This window comes from Ochlerotatus camptorhynchus, unplaced genomic scaffold, assembly GCF_037179485.1.
Source record: "Ochlerotatus camptorhynchus isolate MF236.1 unplaced genomic scaffold, CSIRO-AGI_Acam_v1.1 ptg000135l, whole genome shotgun sequence".
In the NCBI taxonomy this organism is placed as follows: domain Eukaryota; kingdom Metazoa; phylum Arthropoda; class Insecta; order Diptera; family Culicidae; genus Ochlerotatus; species Ochlerotatus camptorhynchus.
Genome location: NW_027040625.1, coordinates 1,150,185 through 1,165,577, shown reverse-complemented (window position 1 = coordinate 1,165,577; position 15,393 = coordinate 1,150,185).

Genomic DNA, 15,393 nt, shown 5'->3' with positions numbered 1-15,393 from the left:
CGGCACAGATGATTCCTCGCGAAACGACGAATTCTGTAGACGAGATCAGCCAGCCTTTTTCAATGCTGGAACTCTCACTCGCGCTCCTTTCGTGTGGCAATTCGGCCCCGGGGGCTGATAGAATCAAGTTCAACTTGTTGAAGAACCTCCCAGACGTCGCTAAGAGGCGCATGTTGAACTTGTTTTGTCAGTTCCTGGAGCTCAATATTGTTCCGGATGATTGGAGGCAAGTGAGAGTTATAGCCATTAAAAAGCCTGGAAAACCCGCTTCAGATCATAACTCGTATCGTCCCATTGCGATGTTATCGTGCATTCGAAAATTGTTGGAGAAAATGATCCTTTTTCGCTTGGACAAATGGGTTGAGACGAACCACCTACTCTCAGATACTCAATTTGGATTCCGTAGGGGCAAGGGAACGAACGACTGTCTCGCGTTGCTTTCCACAGAAATTCAGTTGGCTTTTGCTAAAAAAGAGCAAATGGCTTCTGTATTCTTGGATATCAAGGGGGCTTTTGATTCAGTATCCGTTGAAGTCCTTTCAGACAAACTCCACGCTTGTGGCCTTTCTCCATTAATAAATAACTTTTTGTACAATTTGCTGTCAGAGAAACATATGAGCTTTCTCATGGAAACTCTACAGCTTCTCGATTTAGTTACATGGGTCTCCCCCAGGGCTCATGTTTAAGCCCCCTTTTGTATAATTTCTACGTCAGAGAAATTGACAATTGTCTAAGTGACAACTGCACGTTGAGACAACTTGCAGATGACGGCGTAGTGTCTATGACAGGGCCCAAAGGGGTCGACCTGCAAGGACCCTTACAGGATACCTTAGACAATTTGTCTACTTGGGCTATTCAGCTAGGTATCGAATTCTCCACGGAGAAAACTGAGTTGGTCGTTTTTTCTAGGAAGCATAGCCCAGCACAACCAAAGCTTCAACTTTTGGGTAAACCGATCACTCATTCTATGTCCTTCAAATATCTTGGGGTCTGGTTCGATTCAAAATGCACCTGGAGATCCCACATTCAGTATCTGAGACGAAAATGCCAACAAAGGATCAATTTTCTCCGAACAATTACCGGAACGTGGTGGGGAGCCCATCCGCAAGATCTTCTAACGTTGTACCGGACAACGATTTTATCGGTTTTAGAATACGGTAGTTTTTGTTTCCAGTCGGCTGCTAAAACTCACATCATCAAACTGGAACGTATCCAGTATCGTTGTCTTCGTATCGCGTTAGGATGCATGCACTCGACTCATACGATGAGTCTAGAAGTGTTGGCGGGCATGTTGCCACTATCGGATCGGTTCTCGGAATTGTCCCTCAGGCTCCTCACCCGTTGCGAAGTTATGAACCCACTGGTAATCGAAAACTTTGAAAAGCTTCTTGAGCTGAACCCTCAAACTCGTTTTATGTCATTGTACTACGTGTACATAACACAGGATGTCAGCCCTTCACAGCATAATCCTCATCGTGTATGCTTCTCCGACTTCGGCAATTCAGTTAGTTTTGATTTATCTATGACGCGGGAGATTCGTGGGATCCCAGAACATCATCGTTCCATGATTGTTCCGTCAATTTACGCTGCAAAGTTTGGCCAAGTTGATTCCGCAAGATCGTTCTTCACAGATGGATCACTAATAGAGTCGTCCGCTGGTTTTGGTATTTTTAACGAATTTCATAGCGCCTCTCGAATGCTTCAAGCTCCTTGTTCCGTATATGTTGCTGAGCTGGCGGCAATACATTATACGCTAGAAACGATCGCCTCACTTGCACCAGATCATTATTTTATTTTTACGGATAGTCTCAGTTCTGTCGAGGCTATTCGCTCTATGAGGCCGGTAAAGCACTCCTCGTATTTTCTCATGAAAATACGAGAGTTTCTGAGTGCTTTATCTTTAAGATCTTTTGTCATCACCTTTGCATGGGTCCCATCTCATTGCTCGATTCCGGGCAATGAGATGGCTGACTCACTTGCTAAGGTGGGCGCTATGGAAGGCGATATTTACGATCGACAAATCGCCTACGATGAATTTTTCTTCATTTATCGTCAACAGTCACTCGTCAGCTGGCAGAATAAGTGGAGTGAAGGGAGTTTGGGACGATGGCTATATTCGATCATCCCTAAGGTGTCGAAGAGTTCTTGGTTCAAGGGGTTGGATGTGGGTCGAGACTTCATTCGTATGATGTCTCGCCTCATGTCCAATCACTATTCGTTAAACGCTCACTTGTTCCGTGTTGGGCTGAAGGACAGCAGTCTCTGTGAATGTGGACAAGGTTACCAGGACGCAGATCACATTATTTGGTCTTGTGCTGAGCATCGCGGAGTCAGATCTGAACTGTACGATTCCCTTCGGGCTAGAGGTAGACAACCTAATGTTCCAGTTCGGGATATTTTGGCTAGACGCGATCTGGAGTTTATGAAACTCATATATGTTTACTTTAAGAATATTAACATTAGATTGTAAGTTTTATTAACCTTGTGTTTAGTTTGTATTTTGTACGTGTGGGTTTTTTTTATGTTTGTTTTCAAGATGAATAGAAATTAGTTCATGTTTTAGGATTAATTAAATATTTGTATCGTAAACCACATTTCAAACCTCCCTCTCCCTTTTCCCATCCAAAAAAAAATTGTAAATCCCCACTAACCTCGAGACAACCGCGAGTATCCGGTCCACCTCCTTTAACTTTAAATATAAGAAATCAATAATGTATAACAAAAATGATAACTCGGCTCTGTAAAGTTTATTCGATTGAGCCTGTACAAATAAAGTAATTAATAAAAAAAAAAAAGAAATCTCCTTATACCTTTTGGCAAATTTCTATTGCTGAATATTCATAAAATGTATAAGTCAACTGATAAGCAGACACCTTGCAAAAAGTTAATGAAGATCATGTGTCAAATGAAATGTATAAGCGGTCACACATATGTACCTTTAATGCATTTTAATAGGACCTATGTGGTTTGCCTTATGTAAGGCTGAAGTTTTGGCAAAAATGTATAAGTGAAACACATGAATAAAATAATTGATTTTCGTTTCGTGTACTGTAAAACACTCATCAAACAAAAGTTCCTCGAAAACAACCTCCAGAATAAGCAGTAAACCAGCTTCGAAAACAAAAATAAACATCTGCCAGTTCAGGCGAGAAATTCAACTACTGTAGGCATCAACTAGTTGGAAACATTTTTGTGATAACTTTTTCGCAACTATTTCGAACCGTTGTTTATATCAGTTTTTTGATGAAAAATGTCGCAGTAAATATATGTACACGCTTTGCGTGTATTTATTTTGGTCAAAAAGCAAAGAAAATGATATCGATACATATTAACAAACTAGTAGTATTCGGAGGAAACTGAGATGAGGAGCCCGGTGTGAGAATATTTGGGTGTGACAAAATTATTTGGCTATGAGTCTATTGAGAGGTAAAATGCGCAATATTGTGATGATTTTTTTCATATAATCTTAAAAGTGGATAATGCTTATTTAAATATCATTCATGTTTATATTAAGCGTGTTGAGAAAGGTCTATACACAGAAAAAAACAAACACACACACATACAAACTAAGTGACCGACATAGTAGGCCGAGGTATGTGCTGATTAAAGGGTTCTAGTACTAACATTTATGTTTCATGGAAGCCGACCCAGTGACAGTGACAGTTCTCGGTCGAACTCAATCCAGCATTTTACGAGCGCTGATGGCCGCCACAATCTAGCTGAGTTTTTGGTTGATGCATGTATTATGTCACGCTCTAAGAGGGAAGGGGGGTTTAAGATTTTGTGACAAGCAATACATTAAGTATTTTTTTCCTTTGTTCGCGACCTAACACCACTGCGACCAGTAACTTGATCTATTGTAGTATATCCCGTGTCCTTAGTTTAGTGCATGTCGTATTACTCCATCACTATTGAGAAATGATAAAGTATTCGATTTTTTTACAGTTGTCATTCTTGCATTTATCGCAAGGATCCGACTCTAATTGAAAGGTTCCGCTATTTATACCCTTCGGAGTGTTGAAACACCCTCCAAAGGTGCACCCCTCTGTCAGCCAACATTGGATTCCTTAACAACAAAATTAAGGAATAACAGCGATAGTGACCATGCATCAGAACCCTAGTCTTAACCAAGCTTGCAAATACTCATTTCAGCTAAAATAATGTTTTTCGGAATAATAAAACTAAAAGATGGTATGATGACACGTTTCACTTGTAACTTACAAGAAGAGGTTACAAAGTATGCGTTTGTAACATAAAACCTGTAAATTCTGCTTTCTATGAGTCACAATCAGCGATTTGCTGATCGCTGAGTGAGTGAGTGAGTGAGTGAGTGAGTGTGTGAAAAATCGCTGATTGTGACTCTCATGAAGTGAAATTAACAGGTTTAATATTTCAAACACATTCTTTGCAACCTCTTCTTGTATCTTACCAATTTAAAATATGATCATAGTATCTAATTATTTCATAATAAAAAAAAACTTTGTTTTAGCTGAAATGAGTATTTGCAACCTTGGTCTTAACCACTTCAAACTAGGGAACAACGAATAGAAGATTAGGAATCACATAGATGAAGACAACTAACTCATTTTTTTTTTTTCCTTGTTTCAAGATCATCCTCGGTAGACAAAGCCGAGTCTTGTCACTACAAGGCATATAAAGTAACAAGGACTAAGATGTGCTCCTTCCAATCCCACCAAGGTGGTCTTACTTTAAAATAGGCCTGATAGGACTAGTAACTGTAAATAATAATTAATATCTCAAATGAACTAAAGTTGAAAAGACGCATCTGTGTCACTTGATAAGTTATACATGTAAACCACACAAATTCAAGAAATATAGATCATTTAAGTCAAAAAAAAAAAAAAAAAAAAAAAAGATGTGTTCCTTGGATTACTGAAAAATCCTGTTCCCCTAGTTTGAAGTAGTCAGGACTAGGAATCGGTGGTAGATCTTACATCCCGTAACGTACCACGAAAAGGTGATCTACCCACGTTACGGGGCATGCATTAGGTATAGGAAAAACGTCACGATAGGGGGGGAGCGGGTAATTTTTTGCTCGATTTAGCGTGACATAATTAATGCATGGGCCCTAGGGAACATTTGATTTGATGTTTGGGTTAGGTCTTTTGACGTATAAACGATCAAATTTGACCGTTTAAAGGTCAAACGACATAAGCCAAACTTCAAATCATATATTCCCTACCAAAAACTCAACCAGATTGTGGCGGCCATGAGCGCGTAGAACCTCTTAAGTTTGAATAGCTAAAATCGTAATTAATCGGAGCTCATTTAGAATTTGTTTAACTGCCACCCCTACAGAGGTGCTCAATGGCGTTACGCACCAGTGTAGTTGCACGAGTTCAATCAATTATATATAAGCCCCGTTTAATTTCCAATTCAGCTATTCAAACTAACGGGGTTCAATGGTTATTCTGACCAAACCAGTCGGAAATATAAACGCTAGAGTCATTATTTTGAACTTCTTTCAAAAGATTAAAACGTTTTATATGTATCCAATACGATTATCCATATAAACTTTGAAAACTTTGTTCACATTATTATTACTTCTGAATTCTTGCGAACCAGGCACAATTTTGGACCGTACCAAGTAAGCAGTAAGGAGTCAAGATTGTAAACCGTCATTGGTTGCTCATGCAGCTACAAAATCCCGCTGAAACAAACCTCATCGTGTGTAAAGTGTTTACGGGTCGCGATTCGATGCACCTAGCGGCAAAAAGAGAAAGCATGTGAACGGACGCAATGCGTGAAGTAGCGTTGTAGGCTTGTGGACTGGTTACACGCTATTTCAAAACTACCCAGTTTTTGGTACGATCTATAATATCATAAGATTTAATGATTTCAGAATTCCGAAAAACATTTTTTTATAGCAAACGAATGGCCGCCAGCCTGCTTTCAGATGCATCAACTTGCTTGATGTTTACATTGCTAAATTCTTCTGCTTCACATGCTGTGATTATAGCACAATCAACAGTTAGGCGCACTATTGCAGTGCACGCTATTTCGAAGCTCCCAAATTTGAGTAGGATCTACTCATATCGGGGAAAAGTGAGGCTAGTAGGGATTGACAAGTTGATAAATGAACAGCATTGATCGGATTCAGGTTGATCTTGTTCATTTGTCTATTTGTCAATCCCAACTTAGTTTACTCATGTTTAGTAGCTGATGAAAGTCCACCGTATCATCCTGAAAGCAATGGCCAGGTTGAGTGAATTGTTCGTCTGGTAAAAAATGTATTCAAGGAGTTTCTTGTTGATCCATAAATAAAACTTTGAACACCTTTGGTACCTGTTTATTAGGGAGTTTTCGCCATCCAGGTCATTACGCAACTGCTGCACTTATAAAAACTTATTTTAAACTCACTGCGCAAACATCGCCTGTTCACAACTTTAAAGTGCGCAATTTTGAACTTAGGAAAAAATTATATCAACCATTTACCCAGAATCTGGGTTGATCCCACTCATGGGAGCTAAACCATTTTACTCATTTTTTGAAAACTCAAGCAAGGGGCTGCAAGTACGCTTGCGGTCATTCGTTTGCTATAAAAAAATGTTTTTCGGAATTATTAAATCATTTGATCTTATGATGATATTTTGCATTTGCAAGATACTCAAAGAGATCGTAAAGTATGTGTTTGGCACATGGAACCTGTCAATTTTGCACGCCAGAGTTTGGTGATCAATGAATATTTACTCTTCATGAAGAGTGCTCTTAAAATTGAATTTTCACAAAAATCATGAATCGACATGATTACTGATGTGCTAAAAACTAACTCCATGTTTGATGTTATTCAAACTGGAGTTAAATTTGCAAACAATATCGTCATGGAAATTCAGTAATGGATTTTAATTCATCAAATATTTTGAATTGGGATGCTCGTTCTATTATAGATAATGAAGAAAAGCTATTTAACTTTTTGAGAGTTCATAACGTGCATATCGTCGTTATAACTGAAACGTTCCTTAAACCTGACCATAAGGTTAAAAGGGACGCAAATTATTTCGTTTATCGAAATGATCGTCTTGATGGAGACTGTGGTGGCGATGCCATCATTGTTCATAGACGTATCAAACATCAAATTCTTTCTTCATTTGAAACCAAAGTTTTTGAAACTTTGGCAGCTTCTGTCGAAACAAAATTTGGAAAACTTACTTGTATAGCTGCCTATTTGCCTTTCCAATGCGTAGGCCAGCAGTTCTGTAGGTTATTACACTATTTAATATCCAAACAGCCCAACATGCTTTTCTTCAGCGAGGAATCCCTCAACTATTGATTTGGTCTTAACTGATACGCGTCAAGTTTGTAGCCAATTGGTTACCCATTATAGTGATGCAAAATTTAAAAAATTCACTCCACAGTGTTCAAACGGTTCCAAATCGGGTCCTGATAAGCCTCCGAAAGTTTAAACTCATTTGATAAGAAACTGACTTGGCACAAATCATTTGAAGCTTTTAAGGAAATTACTATGGGAAACCAAAACTTTTTGTTCATGGTCTTCTAGCCTTTTTACATATTGTACTATTGAAAAATTATTATTATTCTTATGGGAATTTTTATCAGCTACAACTTTACAGAAAATCGTTTTTCAGCCTAACGTCAAATTAAATAGTTATTAATTGTTTAAGAGATTGATAATCTTATGGTAAGATTAAGCAACTGTATTGTGGGCAACACTGTATTCTGCAGTGTGACATAGTAGCCATGATTTTTGTCCTCTATTCTACGCGCTATAAACACCAATGTTGCCTGCTGAACAGATGATTGAGCATAATTTCTTTACATTTCTTTACATTTGATCGAAAAGTGGTCTTTAACAAAGTTGTAGCTTAAAAATTTTCAACAAGTTCAGTTATCATTTTCTAAAGTAGAGTGAACTGGTGAATTTTGAGATAGATATGAACCGAAATTATGGTTTCTCCATAGTAAATCCCATATAAACTTCAAATGGTTTGTGCCAAGTCAGTTTCTCACTAAATGAGTTTAAACTTTCGGAGGCTAATCAGGGCCCAATTTGGAACCGTTTGAGCACTGTGGAGTGAAAATTTCAAATTTCGCATCAGTCTATTACCCATGCTGACTTTGATTCTGATCACCTTCCCGTAACTTTTGAAATATCCCAAGAAATAATTGCTAATCCCAACAGCTTTCGGCGAACAAAGATGTGTGGCAACCCTGAGGTAAATCAGGAAGGACCGAAGTGAAAATGAGCCGTATGAATAAAAAGTGTTTACTTTACTTTCCCGTGCTTTTCTTACGGGAAAAGTAAAGTAAAGGCTTTTATTCATACGACCTAATGTTATACAATATAGGCCAAAGAATGCTACCCTGAAATCCTGCTATAACCTCGGCTCTAACAGGTAGTTGTTCAGATTTGGAATTTTGATAATTTACCTACAGAGCTCTGTCAGTTAAATAATTAAGAACTAACTTCATAATATAGAGTGGCAAATTATAATTTTTCAAATTGGAAAATAAAACCTTCATGCCAAACACTGACGAATGCTTTTTCTATGTCTAGAAGAGCAACTTCAGTTGAGCAGCCTTCAGATTTGTTTAAACGAATTGAATTGGTAAATTTCAAGAGTTGATGAGTGGTTGAATGCTCATGGCGAAATTCAAACTGCTCATATGAAAAAATTGAGTTCGTATTGATGTGAAGCATCATTCTATTCAAAATTATCTTTTCAAAAAGTTTATTTATTGAAGAAAGCAAACTTATTGGACGGTAGCTAGAAGCTTCAGCTGGATTTTTATCCGGCTTCAAAATTGGAACAACTTTTGCATTTTTCCATTTATCAGGAAAGTATGCCAAATGGAAACATCTGTTAAATAATTTAACCAAAAAAGACAATGTAGTCTCTGGGAGTTTTTTGATGAGGATATAGAAATTTCCATCATCACCTGGAGTTTTCATATTTTGAAACTTTTTAGTTATAGACCTTACTTCGTCCAAATCAGTCCCCCAGGAATCATCAAAAATATTTTCTCGAGAGAAAATATTCAGATAATCCCGAGCAACCCGATTCTCAATAGGACTAGTAAGACCCAAACTGAAATTATGGAAACTCTCGAATTGCTTAGCAAGTTTCTGTAATCAAAAGTGAACGTCCTTCTTCAAGCGCTGGAATTGGCTTTTGAGATTTTTTTCAAAAATTTTGTGAGCTTCCAAAAGGGTTTGGAACTCGGGTCTTATTTCGAAACATTATTTTCAAAAGTTTTGTTTCTCAGGGCAGTGAATCGCTTTTTAATTTGTTTTTGCAAATCCCGCCAGATAATTTTCATGGCATTATCGCGTATTCTTTGATATTGGCAGTACATGGAACCATTTTTTGAGAAAACAGAACCACGATTAACAACATGTGTTATCGCTGAGATTTCCGTGGTAGCCGATTTGGAGAAGAATAAGTAGTTCAAAACCAAGCGTATGTTGGACATAATTTCGGACGAGTATTACCACAGGCTGCATGAATACGACATTCTTAGCCTGGTAGCTCCATTTTGCGGTCGGATCGTTTCGCGTTTTGAGGAACTTACTTCAGCAAATTTGGATTACGTCAGGCGAGTAAGAATGCTAATGAATATGCTGAAGATTTCTTTTGAATCAAACATTAATTTCTTTAGCTATTATGTTTGTAGTAGAAGTTCTGCGTGAAGTTGACGATTTACGTAGTTGAAGATGCTAAGCGTCAAATAACAGACTTAAAGTGGTAATTTTATACGATAGATGGAGGAGATGAAAGTATAGAGTTGATAGTTCAGTTCCGTTAGAGTACGGCAGTGTGAAAATTGTATACACGGATAGAAATCTCCTTATACCTTTTGGCAAATTTCTATTGCTGATTATTCATAAAATGTATAAGTCAACTAATAAGCAGACGCCTTGCAAAAAATTAATGAAGCTCATGTGTCAAATGAAATGTTTAAGCGGTCACGCATACCTTTTATAAGGGTCTCATAGCCTAGTCAGTAAAGGCACGGTATTACCAACAATCAATACGAAACTAACGATTTTAAATTGGCTTACCACTTGACTAGCCTATTGATCCCAAGCAAACGATTAACGTACCCTGTTCTAGTCGAAATTCTAGTACTACGCAATGTTTGTTTTGATTCGCTATGAAAGTTTGACAGATAAAATGAGGGGTTATTGGTTTTCCCTATGTTTCGAGGGGTGAATCGATTAGCTTGGGACCGAAGAGAGTACCAGAGCTGAGCCAAAAAGTTGAGCACGTTATTTTGGGACCTTCTAGTCTTAGAGTTACCTCTATGGTATTACCAAGCCAGAGGCGGCGGGTTCGATTCCCGGTCCGGTCGAGGGAATCTTTCGGGTTGGAAATTTTCTCGACTTCCCTGGACATAGAGTATCATTGTGCTTACCACACAATATATAAATTCATGCATTGGTATTGGCATCGAAAGCTCTCAATTAATAACTGTGGAAGTGCATTAGAACACTAAGTTGAGAGCACGCAATAAGCTAATATGCGCTAAGTAATAAGCTTGAAATGCGAACAAGAAGAAGAAGCATACCTTTTATGCATTCTTATAGGACTTATGTGGTTTGTCTTATGGAATGTATAAGGCTGAAGTTTTGGCAAAAATGTATAAGTGAAACACATAAATAAAATAATTGATTTTCGTTTCATGTAGAGAGAGTGGAAAGCGTCAAGGACAACTTTGAGGAAGGTATGAGTCAGGCTGATCATCTCTCTTTACCAAAATCCCCAGTTGGAGAGGGATGGTGCGGGGCTTCATGTGAGGCCGTTTTGCAGCGATAATGCACAGTAATACTCTCTGTTGATGGTTTTTCCTTTTTCGCGGTAGTCCACGAAGAGTATGCCATGACAATTCCAGAAAACCAACGCCACAATCTTTCCGACTCATCGAGCCTCCCTCGGCCGCTTCGGAGCACTCGTGCCAGCTTCAGTCCATTGCCGGGTACTGATTCTGTTCTTTGGGGTGTAATAGTGGATCCAGGTTTCATCAACAGTTACCAATCGACGCCAAAAGTCCGCCCGATTCCGCATCAGCAAGTCCAAACACTCTTTCGAAGTGCTCTCACGTTCGTGTTTTTGGTCAGGAGTGAGCTTTCGCGGCACTCAGCGACAGGATAACTTTTTCATATGCAGAATCTCGCCCAAAATATGGCATGTGCGCTCAGTACTAATCTTTGCGGTATCTGCTAGCTCGCGCACCTTCACTTGACGGTCAGCCAACACCATTTCATGTATTTTTTTTGATATTGTCCTCTGTAACCACATCGGAGTTGCGGCCACCACGAAACTCTTACAACCAATATTTAACGGTGTAATCTGACATAAGCCCCATAATATATATCTAACTTTTCTTTTGTTTCCTCCACCGTTTTGCCTCTCAAAAATAATGTTTTATGAGAGAACGAAAATCGTTTTTATCCTTACTCAACACGCTATTTCAAAACTACCCAAATTTGGAAACAATCCAGATCGGTCAAAACTGAACCTACCCAAAAATGGGTAAACTGTGTTGGGAGTGACAAGTTGACAAATGAACAACATCGACATGAATCCGATCGACGTTGTTCATTTGTCAACTTGTCATTGGTAAATAGAATTTATGTGTGAGGTTTATAACATTTATTTCTCGGTAGGACATAAAGATTATGTGTCTAATTCAAATGAAAGTCATGGTACAAACAATAACATTTACGTGTCAAGTTCATATATTTTATGCGCTAAAAATATAAATAAAATTATAACAATACAGGCTCTGGTAAATTATTTATTTACCGTCACTGACGTCAGTGGATTGAATATTCCTGCGTGAAGACGTTTTTGATTTGAGTCCTCCGATGTCTGTCGAAGGCGAGGTTGAAGGTGCATCGGAGGGCTCATCGGAGGGTCTAGCGTATACATCGCCGCCTTTAGTCTCTACTTCCTCTTCCTGCGCGTCCTCCTCCTGCACGTTATCCTCTTGCAAGGCTTCCTCCTATACGTCCTCCTCCTGCATGTCCAGCAGGAAGAATCCCTGTGTAGAATTCACAAAAAAAAAGTTATTTCAAACAAATAATTTTTGTTGCACTGACTCACGCGAGGGGGACGACACATCTAAGTCTCAATTCTAGGTGCTCAACAAGTCTCACACTAGATAATCAATCTTCGAAAAATATTCTTTAATTTCTCGCATCTACTTGCATCGTGCATCATCTTTTTGCAAGAAGTCTTCAGAATCGTCATAAATCTCCTTACTATCTACTCAGCGTGCGCGCAGCTAACGACAGCAAAAAACGAATTTTCCTTCATCGTAGATAGAGTCGCCCCCCTCGGACTCACGTTTGCCTTGCGCCATTTAGTTAGCCGACGGAAGATTTCATTGACATTCCATTCGGTTTCCTCTGATTTTAAAGCTTCTCCGAGCTCATCACGGGAGCTGTTGGCTAATGCTTCTGTGATTTTTTTTTTCGCTGAAAACAATCTAAAATAATAGTTTTATGGTAAATAGTTAAAGATGAATAAGATAAATAATTATTTACCTTTGAGAATGCTCAAGTTTTGCTGGAAGATGAAGACGATTTAGCACAATTTGGGCAAACGTATTGTCTGACGCCATATTAATAGTGTGCAATATCATATAAAAAATATGTGCACCGACAAAATAAACATTAAGTTAAGAATGTTATTAGTGTAGGCCAACGGATTCTAAACTCGGCCTAACGCATTGAAACGCCAATGAATTCATTTCGGCCTATCGGATGAAAATAAAACATGATTCGGTCGGAGCGCTTCTTTTGTTGCACCCATTAGCAAACCTTCATATCACGCGTTCTAATTGACTTTGTTTGGTAGCTTATTAACTAAAGTATCGTACCAAATGCATAATTGACTTGTTAACTCTGAAATCATGGATTTATTTGAAGTTTTCTGCTCGATAGGCCCAAAATGGGCGATTAGGCCGGAGTAGTTCTCTACCCTATCATACTGAAATTTGGCATGTCTGCACTCAGAATAATTTTCACGTAAATGCTACGTGAAAACATACGCAGATTTTTTCCATCGTACTTTTCACATAAGAGCAACGTGATTTTCATGTAGGGGCACTCATTTCATGAAGCTTAACCGTCACTGTATTATCACACAGAAGTTACGTGATTTGGTCAATGACATTCATTGGACGATTCTAGTATCAATATTTCCTTAATATGTAGATACAATCTTTACTGTAATCACATCAGATTTTTTTTAATATTCGATGTGCAGCACAAACAATCTGGACGATCATGGAGATGGGCCGAGATACTTTTTTCCTTAGAGGAAGAAACTGATGGACAGCTTGATATCATTCTGTTGAGCACGATGAAACAGACAGTTTATTTTTGTTAAAGAGAATAAAATAATCCATCATGTTATACTTACATCTTGCCACTACCGAATACCAAACAAAAGCACATTATGATCCCGCCAAGATTTGCAGCGCTCTGAGTGTACGGAAATCACATAAGCTTTACGTGAAACGCACATAGACTCAGTGTTATGGGAAAATCACGTACATTTCATTGATTATGTAGGTGTGTTAAAAAGGAACTCCATGTGAAATTCAAGGGACATCACATACATTCTACGTGAGTCACGTAAAACTGAGAGAAGAGGAAAAATTGAGAGCTTACGTGATTTTTCACGTAGCTTCAACGTGTAGATTATTTTGAGTGTGCCTAAATATGAACGGACTTCAAGGCACCATAACCTTTATTGCAGTAGAAGCGCATTCTGGCGGTCAAGGAGGTTACTTTTCACCCCACCTTGTATTTTTGGTCGCTATTGAAAATTTAGCCTATTGCTGAATTTATATCTGGGCCCAAATTAGGGGTATTTAGGGCGAAATCCAGGAAATATGGATTTTCGGATGCCATAACTATGGTGTGGATGGAGGTATCTTAGATATCGGTAAGATCTTTTCGAGTATATCGCAAGAAATACAGAGCTTAGAGTGGGATGCCCATACTCCTAGTGCCATACATTTTCCGAACACCGGTTTAGATAAGGACCAGTTTCAACACCTCGTCATCTTTTGGGGGTCTTAAAAATTGCTTTCCAATTAAATTCATGCTTCGGCGTGAACTTGTCATAATTTTAAATTCAAATTAAAACAAAAATATCATTCCACAAAACGCCCGTCTTCAGCTCCTCAGACATTCAACCGTCAAAACACGCTTTAATTGCTTCGGTTACCCATTTCATTCTTCCACTCTATATGTGCCACGCAAAACCGTTGTTCCACGCCATAAGCGCCAATCTCGCGCCACTTAGTAGGGCTTGGCTAGGCCGGGTTGCTCGACTCATTTAATTTTTCCCGACTCTTCTATTTCAAGTTTACGGTTCTCCTCACTCACGTCGTCATCATCGTCGTCGTCGTCGTCGTCTTAGCATGGACGGCGTGGGAATAAAAGTAAAAGTACATTCCACACCATAAGTAAGCTCAACCGCATAAACCCATGAGTCCCAGCATACCGCTTTGCACACTGAGCTTCAGCAGCATAACACCTCGAACCGCCGACCACCACGCGACGGACAGCGGAAATGGATTACGTTACGCACTGCGCGCTCTTCGCTATTTTCTTGGAGATGTTGTTTTGGTTTTTTTCATTACCACATCTTGGATACCTACTTCTATCCATTATTCGCAGGTTATATCAGTCGACTGAGTGTTGTTGGTGCTCTTGTTTCATTCCGCGGATGCTGTAGGAGCGCGCGATTTGGTAGGATGGGAAGTTGTGGAAGGTTTGGTCACAGCATGCGCTAATTTAGGCTAGTTGTCACATACATACATGGGAAACTCAATTCGACTCAGTAGGCTTGTAGGCTTTTTCTGTTGGCATATGGAGATGTTTGATATGGTTTTGACGGAAGTTGACAACACACAGAGAGAGAGAGGACAATCAGGAAAAGGTCATCAATGTTCAGCTCAGGAAATGCGCATGTTTTTTTTTATTTTTTTCATTAAGTTTATTTTTATGACTTGTTCGCAACGTTTTTTTCTGAAAGCCTATTTACAACATTAATTAACTCATTAATATTTAATATGTACAAATTTTCTTTTAACAACTTTCGTTCGCAAAAATTGAATTCGTCTCGAGGAAATTATAAAAACACAGAATTAACAAAATCTCGACAGTATCTAAAGGAAGTGTAAAATCAAAATCAAAATCATAAGAGTGTGTGTGTGTGTTACATCAGACAGTTCCTCCGCATTTTTCGTTGTTAAATACATTATTTATAATTTTCTTTTTGTATGAAAATATACAAAAATAAATCATAAACTAGAGTTACTCCACTTTCGCTATCGCTGTTTTCTCGGATGTTGTTCGAGTGTATGCGATAAACTAGACCCTCAGCAGTAAGT